Source organism: Oncorhynchus masou, chromosome 3, assembly GCF_036934945.1.
Source record: "Oncorhynchus masou masou isolate Uvic2021 chromosome 3, UVic_Omas_1.1, whole genome shotgun sequence".
NCBI lineage: Eukaryota > Metazoa > Chordata > Actinopteri > Salmoniformes > Salmonidae > Oncorhynchus > Oncorhynchus masou.
Genome location: NC_088214.1, coordinates 47,510,614 through 47,520,063, shown reverse-complemented (window position 1 = coordinate 47,520,063; position 9,450 = coordinate 47,510,614).

Sequence of the window (9,450 nt, the reverse complement as noted above, 5' to 3'; positions counted from 1 at the left end):
AGATGTTTAAGTGACCAGGATTATACAATAAAGTCATTGACTTATTTCCATTGTGATCCCTATTTTTTACATAAATACATACACACACAATTACAGAGATAGAAATGAAAAAATGCTCAACCACCAGATGAGTATGAGGGGGGAGTTTATTAAATTCTTACAAGCTTGTTTGGCTGGTAGCTTATTCTTTAGACGTTTGGGGCTGCTGGTGAACCATGATGTGCAGGCATAATCAAAGTGAAAGTCTTCAGGGTGTCATGGTGCCGGGGGAGATGGCTGCCGTTTTACGGACTCCTAACCAATTGTGCTATTGTGTGTGTTTTTTAACGTTATTTGTAACTTATTTGTCCATAATGTTTCTGCCACCGTCTCTTATGACCAAAAGACCTTCTGGATACCAGGACAGCAATTACTCACCTCGAACTGGACAAAGAGCTTCTGGATGACTTACAGACGGTGCATGATAATTACGTATTCTGGGTGTCCTAAATGCAATTTCTCTGCCAGTTTCAGGCAAGTCTGTGTGCCAAATGTCCCCCTTCCCAAATTAGATGTGAGTACCTGCTACATCGTGATTTGTCCGAAAATCTTATTCATGGTTCCCACTTGAGGGTAGATTGTGCTGGGCGATTAACCAAAATGTCAGTCGTTTTTGAAACTACTACTTTAATATCTTGTTCTATTTGATTTTTTTCCTGTGAGCTCAACATCATGCAATTTTCTCTACAGGAATTAGATCAAACCTTAACTGTGTGACTCAGAGTTGCAGTTCACAACAGACCAATAGTCGACATACAGTAGTTTAGTGCAGAAAAAATGGTTATGAACTACAATGATCATAATCCTTTGCGGGCCTACTTGTCTAATTGTTTATTTTACGCCTGCTTTGTTAGGCTAGTGTGAGGCAGACGAGAGAAGCCAGAATGCCCAATTGAGAGGGATAGAGCAGTTGCTTCAAGGTATCTACCTGAAATGTATGATCTAAGTGATTTTGATAGTTGCTATTCATAAGTATACCTTCGACATTGAAGTAATTTTCTTAAATCATAGGCAGCAGTTCTATAGATGACTTGGAATTAAATATTAATGTAAAAAAGGAATGTAAATATTTCAAAGTACTGTGAATAAATGATGGTTAAGTGATAAGCATTCACTACCATCATGGGACTTTTTATTAATTGTTCTGTGTTAAAGCGTTCAACCCGCATAGTGCAATTAATGTTGAAAAATAATTACTAAGTGATTTAAAAATATAATCTACCTCAAAAGGAACTATTCACCTTCACTTTTTCTGTTCACCTAATGCTGAATTCCCACACCGCTCGGCATTCTAGTAAATCTGATTTATGCAATATGGTAGTTGTAATTGCTGCTGTCTGATTGGCTTGAGGGAATTTCTATCTTACTACTTACGCCTATCCAATTGTTTCAGATCTAAAGCAGTGCCTATGGGTAAGAGCTAGTGGCTAAATTGATTACAGGGTGTCTTGTTTCATTCATGCCATCGCTTCCATCCACCCACAGGTCATGGAAAGAACCCTAAAGATGCCGCATCCGTACGAGCCACTCATCCCATCCCAGCTGCCTGCGGGGGCCCTGATAATCGGATGTTTGTGCCTGATGCTGTTCGTTCTGCGATCCTGGAGTGGGCCCATTCCTCCAGGCTTGCCTGCCACCCGGGCTCCCGTCAGACCGTGACCTTCGTGCGACAACGCTTTTGGTGGCCTATGATGGTTCCGGATGTTGCCGAGTTTGTCTCCGCCTGCATGGTCTGTGCTCAGATTAAGACTCCTCACCAAGCCCCGGCTGGTCTTCAGCAAAACCACTGCCTGTCCCTCACCAACCCTGGTCCCAAAATATCCCTGGAGTTTGTCAAGGGTCTACCCCCGTCTGAGGGGAACACTACCATCCTGACTGTGGTCAATCGGCTTTCCAAGGCCACTCACTTCATTCCTCACCCCAAACTTCCGGATCAAATGGACTGCCCGTGGATAGGGGCTTCAGTTCTCACACTGGTTCTGGAAGGCGTTCTGCGCCCTCATTGGTTCGTCGGCCAGCCTGTGCTCTGGGTTTCACCCCCAGTCCAATGGCCAGTCGGAGTGAGCCAAATAGGATCTTGAGACGACTCTGTGCTGCCTGGTCTCCACCAATCCCAACTCCTGGAGCCAGCAGCTGGTGTGGGTCAAGTACACCCGCAACACTCTTCCCTGCTCTGCCACGGGCCTATCTCCATTTGAGTGTTCCCATGGGTATCAGCAGGAGGAAGAGGTCGACGTACCTTCTGCCCAGATGTTTGTCCGCCGCTGTCGTCGTACCTGGAGGAGAACCCGGTCGGCCCTCCTCAAGACCACCTCCAGGTATCGACGACAAGAGGATTGCCGTCGGACCCCGAATCCCCGGTATCATCTCAGAAAGAAGATATGGCTATCAAACCGGGATCCGCCCCTCCATGTGGAATCCCGCAAACTCTCCCCCCGGTTTATCGGCTCATTTCCCATCTCCAAGATTATTAGCCCCTCTGCTGTTCGTCTTCTGTTGCCCTGTACCCTTCGTATACATCACACCTTTCATATGTCCAGAGTCAAACCTATGTCTCACAGCTCTTTGTCTCCTGTTTCCGGTCCCACCCCTCTCCCCCCATCTCATCAATGGCCAACCGGCTTACACGGTGAGGTGTCTCCTGAAGGTTCAACCTTGGGGCAGGGGGTTCCAGTACCTAGTTGACTGGGAGGGTTGTGGCCTGGAGCAGACCAAGGACATCCTGGACCCAGCCCTCATCACAGATTTTCAAAGCCGACACCCGGGTCAACCAGGTATGCGCCCAGATAGGACGCCAGGTGTCGCCCATCTTCCCCATTATCCCCTGTGTATTTATACCTGTGTTCTCTGTTTGTCCGTTGCCAGTTCGTCTTGTTTGTCAAGTCAACCAGCATTTTTATTATCAGCTCCTGCGTTTCCCAGTCTCTCTTTTCTCCTGGTTTTGACACTTGCTTGTCCTGACTCCAAGCCTGCCTGCCTGACCACTCTGCCTAGCCATGACCCTACCTGCCGACCTGTACCTTTGGCACACCTCTGGTTTACTGACCTCTGCCTGCCCTGCCCTAACTTTTGCCTGACCCTGTTGGGATATTAAACCATTGTCCATTCAATGTGTCTGCATCTGGGTCTGGGTCTTACCTTGATTCCTGATACTCCACACCGCCCTTTCCCCCTGGACAAAAAGAACACCTATGTGAGAATTATTTTCATTGACTACAGCTCAACGTTCAACACCATAGTGCCCTCAAAGCTCATCACTAAGCTAAAGACTCTGGGACTAAACACCCCCCTCTGCAACTGGATCCTGGACTTCATGACGGGCCGGCCCCAGGTGGTAAGGGTAGGTAACAATAAATCTGCCATGCTGATCCTCAACACGGGGGACGCTCAGGGGTGTGTGATTACCCTCCTGTACTCCCTGTTCACCTCCTGTACACCATGTTCACCCGATTCCAAACCCATCATTAAGTTGGGTGGCAGGGTAGCCTAGTGGTTAGAGCGTTGGACTAGTAACCGCAAGGTTGTGAGTTCAAACCCCAGAGCTGACAAGGTACAAATCTGTCGTTCTGCCCCTGAACAGGCAGTTAACCCACTGTTCCCAGGCCGTCATTGAAAATAAGAATGTGTTCTTAACTGACTTGCCTGGTTAAATAAAGGTAAAATTAAAAAAAAAAAGTTTGTAGACAACACAACACTGGTAGGACTGATCATCGACAAAGATGAAACAGCCTATAGGGAGGAGGTCAGAGACCTGGACGTGTGGTGACAGGATAAAAACCTCTCCCTCATTGTGATCAAGACAAAGGAGATGATTGTGGACTACATGAAAAGGAGGACCCCATTCAGTTTGAGAGCTTCCAGTTCCTTGGTGTCCACATCACCAAACTTTCATGGTTCAAACAAACAAAGACAGTAGTGAAGAGGGCATGACAAACCCTATTCCCCATCAGGAGACTGAAAAGATTTGCCATGGGTCCTCAGATCCTCAAAAGTTAAACAGTTGCACCAATCGAGAGCATCCTGACTGGTTGCATCACTGCCTGGTATGGCAACTGCTCGGCCTCCGACCGCAAGGCACTACAGAGGGTAGTGCGCATGGCCCAGTACATCACTGGGGCCAGCTTCCTGCCATCCACAACTTCTATACCAGGCGGTGTCAGAGGAAGGCCCTAAGAATTGTCAAAGACTTCAGCCACCCTAGTCATAGACTGTTCTCTCTGCTACCGCATGGCAAGCGATACCGCAGCACCAAGTTTAGGTCCAAAAGGCTTCTTAACAGCTTCTACCCCCGCCATAAGACTCCTGAACAGCTAATCAAATGGCCACCCAGACTATTTTCATTGCCCCTCCGTCCTCCTTACGCAGCTGCTACTCTTTTTGTTATCTATGCATTGTCACTTTAACTACACATACATATTACCTCAACTAACCTGTGTGTAACGGGTGTCGTCGTCTGAAGAGGAAGAATCGGACCAAAGCGCAGAGTGGTAAGTGTTCATGACTTTTATTGAACTGAAGACTGGAACAAAATAACAAAGAGAATAAACCAAAACAGTCCTGTCAGGTGCAGAAAACACTAAACAGAAAATAACTACCCACAAAGCAGAGGTGGGGAAAAGCTACCTAAGTATGGTTCCCAATCAGAGACAACAATAGTCAGCTGTCCCTGATTGAGAACCATACCCGGCCAAAACAAAGAAATACATAACATAGAAAAAGGAACATAGAATGCCCACCCAAATCACACCCTGACCAAAACAAAATAGAGACATAAAAAGCTCTCTAAGGTCAGGGCGTGACACTGTGCCCCCGCACATTGACTCTGTACCGGTACCCCCTGTATATATCCTCCACTATTATTTTACTGCTGCTCTTTATTTGTTATTTATATTTTTATTACATTTTTTCTCATCTATTTGTACTTAACACTTATTTTTCTGAAAACAGTATGGTCGGTTAAGGGCATGTAAGTAAGCATTTCACTGTAAGTTCTACACCGGTTGTACTTGTCATGCTGGTATAAAGGATTTGGAGACAGGCGCAGGAATAGACAATAGGGGTTTTAAATACACCCAAAACAAACACGTATACACAAACCCTGGGCTGTACCCAAACAAAATAAAGCAAGGGTAAACCTCGAACGACACGGGACGATACCCATAATACACAATATATAAAGCACACAGCATAAAAGCTGCACCAACGCAGCACTGGCACGACCAACAGACATGAGTACAATAACCGACAAAGACAGAGGGAACAGAGGGCACATATGTAACATATTAATCAGGGGAAATGGGAACCAGGTGTGTGTAATCAGACAAGACAGTCCGGGGTTGATGATAATGAATCCCGTTCAGTGAAGCCTAGAAAGCCAGTGACGTAGACCTCCGGAACTGGTGAACAGAATGAGTAGCAGTACCGGGGGGATCCGTGACAGTACCCCCCGATGCGCTGCACTAGCAGCAGGACAACACCGGCCTCGGGGATGACCACAGGGGCACGGTGCTGGTCGATCTGGGCACCGATTGTGAAAATCCCTGGTCAGCGAAGGGTCCAGCACCTTTACTCTGGGCCGTTCCCCTCCCAATCAATGACATACTGGAGACACCCCCCCCCAATGCCTCGAAACCAGGACCTCCCGGACTGAGTATGCCGGACCTCCCTCAATGTCCAGAGGAGACCGCGGGGCGTCAATGGGTCCAGCCTTAGCAAGGGAACCAGGCACCACTGTACTGAGGATAGACATGAAAGGTCAGGTTAATGCGGTAATCAACAGGGAGTTGTAAACTGTACGTTACTTCATTAACCCTCCTCAGGACTTTAAACGCCCCCACAAACCGAGGGCTCAGCTTCCGGCCGGGCAGTTGGAGGGGCAGGTTCCGGGTGGACATCCAGTCCCGGTCGCCTGGGGAGAAAACATGCTTCTCACTGCAGTGGTGGTCGGCCTGTTCCTTGTGCCGATGCACGGCGTGCTGGAGACGAGTGTGCGCAGCATTCCAGATCTACTCAGCACGGAGAAACCACTCGTCCACCGCAGAAGCAGCAGGAGCCTCGGTCTGGCTCGGATGCCAAGGTGCCAGGGCCGGCTGATAACCAAACACACACGGAAAAGGAATGAGGTTAGTGAAGGAGTGGCAGAGGGAATTCTGTGCGTACTCCGCCCAAGGTAGAAAAACTGCCCACTCCCCCGGCTGATCCTGACAGTAACACCGCAGGAACCTGCCCACCTCCTGGTTGACCCTCTCAACCTGCCCATTTGCTTGAGGCCGATACCCATACAAGTAAGCTTGTGGGTGTTCTTTCCGAGCTTGTTTGACGGTGTTAGCCAGTGAGCTATCGTGTTTGAAAGTCGCGGAACCACTGAATTCTAATTTCAAAGCTGTGGCAAGTTTAAAGTAGTCATTTAGCATGTGTTGCTGTTGTAGACTAATGAACCTTGTCACGTGTCTGTTCGTCGTTCGCTTCAACAGGTAAACCCTATCAGAACCCGTAGTGTTCGGGTAGCCATCCAACCTCTATGTCAGCTAGGAAGTTCTCAGTATTGTTTGGCTGACCTGGAACGGGGTCAAAGGTGGGGAAATTCTTGATGAGTTTGTCAAGGTATTCCGCGCCAAGCGGGCGGAGAGGGTTGGCTTCATCCTGTGGAGAGATTGGTGCCGAAAGGCCAAGAGGAGAAGCCAAGCCTTGTTGTTGTTGGCCAAGAGGCGCAATATTACTCAGTGCCGAATGGCCAAGAGGAGAAGACTGAGGGACACATGAGGGAGGCAAGTTCTGAAACCTATCGTCTTTACTCCTGTGAGTACAGGGCTCCGGTTGCTTGGATTGATAGTCACGCTGTAGAGCGTGACCATTCTGGACTTCCTCCAGATGGTACCTAACGGTGGTATTCTGCTGCATTGCAGAGTCCACTTGAGCGCTTAGAGTACTGATTTTGGACACGTGAGTGTCACACTTGCTTCTTTCGGTCTCAAACTTATCTGTCATGGTTTGCAGATAGAGGTCTTGAGTACGGAGCGAGAGATTCAGTGATGAGATTTCCTCCGCTTGCTTAGAATCACCTGAGTTCTCTCATCATTCATTTGGTCAGCGACTTCAATGAGTTCTGCTGATTTGTCATCCAACTTTGTCATTGTGTTCATTAACTGATCATCTTTGGTCTGCAGCGTTTTGTGTAGAACCGTGTTACTCTGAGTAACGTTCAACAAAACTGCATGCATGTTATCAAGTTGAGCACTCCTGTTTGTCAGATTTATCTAGATTGGCGTGAACATCATCGTATTTAGTTTTGGCTAAATCGAGTAGTTCCTGTAGCATATGATTTTGTTCCTGTAGAAGATGATTTTGTTGAAGAGCTTGTGCTTGATCATCGTCATATGTTTTTGCAATTACATTTAATTGTTCAGTATTCAAGCACAGTTCCATAGCTAGCAGAATGTTTCCCTTTTCTGCATTTGCCATTGGTTTCCCGGTTCTCTCCACCTGTTCCTTTAGGTCTACCATTACCTGCTCGTGCTTCAGCTGTGCACTGCGGTATTGGACAGATGCCATTCTTGGGTGGCAAGACATCAGGGCTAGACTGGAGAGAACCTTTACGAGGCCTGTGCCCGATGGCTGATTTTGGAAAGCGTTGTCTGCTTTTCCACTAATGGCATAATTAGGGTTGGTATCACTGCTGAGGTCAGAGATCAATCCAATCACTAATTAGCGGGCGAGTGGGGACTACCCCTCTGATAGCTTGCACATTGTTAGAACATTTGAAAGGAAAAACGTTTTTCCTAATTTTCCAAAGTTTGGTTTTGGAATATATTGGGAGCTGCAAAGACGATTTGAATCTATTTATAGACGTTAATGAACCATCAGTACTGGACAGTACTGTGGAAGTTGGATGTGAATGAGTTTGCAAAAGCAAATTAAATTAATTAATGATAATGATTAATCATACCTGGATAGGCTATCTGACAATTAAACTTTAAATTAACCTGGGAAGTTGGTTCGTCTGGGTTACTATTGCAAAGTTTAAGGTGTCTCATTTAACTGGAAGAACCTAGAAAGGTATGTTCGACAATTTAAATAAATACATTGAATGAGACGATAATACCCAAGCAATTGAGATTGCTGGATTATCATAAAGGTAATGTTAGGTCCATTTACCACTATGTTACACTTTCCGCTCAGGCCAAAGCTATATGGGATTCCCGCTGGAGGCAGGACTGATTGATTGTGCTTTGCAGAAGCAGATTTTACTGATTGATCAAATAGGTTACTATTGCAAAGCTTAAAGTGTCTCATTTCATTTGGAAGAACCTAGAAAGGTATGTCCAACAATTTAAATAAATAAATTGAATGAGACCCAAGCAATTGAGATTGCTGGATTATTTTAACGTGATCCACGTTTGGATTTCCAACACTTCTTTTAAGAGATGCATTGCATGACATACGTATTTGATCACCTATCAACCAGTAAGAATTCCAGGTTCTCACAGACCTGTTAGTTTTTCTTTAAGAAGCCCTCCTGTTCTCCACTCATTACCTGTATTAACTGCACCTGTTTGAACTTGTTACCTGTATAAAAGACACCTGCCTACACACTCAATCAAAGACTTTCCACAATGGCCAAGACCAGAGAGCTGTGTAAGGACATCAGGGATAAAATTGTAGACCTGCACAAGACTGGGATGGGCTACAGGACAATAGGCAAGCAGCTTGGTGAGAAGGCAACAACATTTGGGGCAGTTATTAGAAAATGGAAGAAGTCCAAGATGACGGTCAATCATCCTCGGTCTGGGGCTCCATGCAAGATCTCACCTCGTGGGGCATCAATGATCATGAAGAAGGTGAGGGATCAGCCCAGAACTACACGGCAGGACCTGGTCAATGACCTGAAGAGTTTCAAAGAAAACCATTAGTAACCATTAGTAACACACTACGCCGTTATGGATCAGCGCACAAGGTCCCCCTGTTCAAGCCAGCGCATGTCCAGGCCCATCTGAAGTTTGCCAATGACCATCTGGATGATCCAGAGAAGGAATGGGAGAAGGTCATGTGGTCTGATGAAACAAAAATAGAGCTTTTTGGTCTAAACTCCGCTTGCCGTGTTTGATTTGATGTTGATTTTGATTGGAGGTGGAAACATCATTCTTTGGGCATGCTTTTCTTCAAAGGGGACAGGACGACTGCACCGTATTGAGGGGAGGATGGATGGGTCCATGTATCGCGAGATCTTGGCCAACAACCTCCTTCCATTGACGATGGGTGGTGGCTGGGTCTTCCAGCATGACAACGACCCGAAACACACAGCCAGGGCAACGAAGGAGTGGCTCCGTAAGAAGCATCTCAAGGTCATGGAGTGGCCTAGCCAGTCTCCAGACCTGAACCCAATAGAAAATCTTTGGAGGGAGCTGAAAGTCT